Here is a 1767-nt window from a genome sequence, read left to right on the forward strand (position 1 = left end):
ATATATATATATATATATATATATATATATATATATATATATATATATATATATATATAAAGTTTTCTTATTGTTAGAATTTTATAATCAATTTTAGATTTTAAATTTTAAATTTTTCTTTAGAAATTTCAAATAAGTTTTTAGTGATAATTGTTTTTAAATTGTCGAAATAAGCAACTATTGTGTATATGTTGCACTGTTTAATTAATTTGTTTAGAAGAATATTGATAATTTGCTATAAACATAACGTCAAAAATGGAAACTTCAAGATGAACAGATGTTAATTATACTATTTATTTGTAATTTTATTAATCACAATTGCATAGAGTGAAGAACAGTATCAAAAATGCTATGGATCGCGAGCGATAAAAGTATTTGCGCACGACCGGATAACGTGGTAAATGTGGTTCCTCGGCAGATGGGAATGGTGGTGGAGGAGGGCGGCCCTTATTTCCACAGTGGTCTCACCACGTGTACCCACAGTTCCTCCCGGGATCTCACCCTAACGCCAATGCAAATGTCAATGCCAATGCCAATCATCACATCAACCAGCACCACCACCAGCACCCGCTACCGGCTGCCAGGCACTCTAATCGCCAGCCATCCTCTAATTATTATCTCCCGAATCATCACAATAATCACTACAATCATCATCCGAATAATCATAACTATCATCGCCATCACCACTATCATCATCACAATAACAACAACCATCACCATACGCTTCAAAAGCATATCGATCAGCCCCGAAATCTCTGTCATAGAAACTCTGGTGTCGGTCTGCAAGGTAACTCGAAAACCCGAAAGTTGTTTCACGGAATGCCCAAGTTCTTCTGGCCTGATTTATTTCGCATTATTCTTATTTATCCCTTAATTTGCACGACCCGCTTGTCAATATCAACAGTCTATACACAATTTTCTCGACATTTCTCTTGCTGTATCAACCATTGTTTCTGCACTATAAAATTTATTATTTAAATTATCTTCAAAAAATATATATAAAAATATATAATATTTTACGATCGAGTACAAGTTTAAAAGGAAGTTTTTAATTAATTCGTTCATTCTCCTTTCGCTTCTCATATTTCATTTATATATATAAATATCTTATCTGATTTAATTTCTTGTTTATTTTTATGATATTATTATTAAAATCAAATATTTATTAATTACATTGTTTATTTAATAATTTTCTAAATTATAATCGCACTGCATGCCATATACAAAGCTAGCAGTTACTTTGAACTTACAGCATATTGTTGTGTAAAAAATCAATTTAATAATTATTCTGTTCTACAGCATGTGGTATATGTAGATATTTCAGTGACGATAAAACGCATCATATTTTATTAATACAAATCAAGACACGCATGAATATAATAGAGATGTCATCCCTTAAAAGTTAATGCGATGTATGACATAAACAAAATATTCATTCGACAAATAATTCGCTATTATTGAACAAAATACAATAGTCCCCGAATTTGATGTATATTTTTATCATTTTGTGTAATTTATATTTTATAATTATCTGCTTTTCATTACTCGATAAATATATTTAAGGAACACTGGCTACTCTGAAAATTAAAATAAAAAGTCTTTAATATAATTAAATCTATCCTATTAAATGCTCTCTCTCTCTTTCTCTCTCTCTCTCTCTCTCTCTCTCTCTCTATCTCTCTACTATCTTACTCTTACTTACTTACTTACTTACTTACTTACTTTAACTTTAACTTTAACTTTAACTTTTAAACCTTTTAAACTTTT

The 1767-nt window shown here is 29.9% G+C and overlaps 1 protein-coding gene across 1 annotated transcript in view; it reads left to right on the forward strand.

Annotated features, from left to right (window-relative positions):
- The window catches only part of LOC105617196 (neurobeachin), a 222104-nt gene that overhangs the window by 130820 nt on the left and 89517 nt on the right, over positions 1-1767 (forward strand). The window lies entirely within an intron of this gene.

The sequence above is a fragment of the Atta cephalotes genome, assembly GCF_000143395.1.
Source record: "Atta cephalotes unplaced genomic scaffold scaffold00012, whole genome shotgun sequence".
In the NCBI taxonomy this organism is placed as follows: domain Eukaryota; kingdom Metazoa; phylum Arthropoda; class Insecta; order Hymenoptera; family Formicidae; genus Atta; species Atta cephalotes.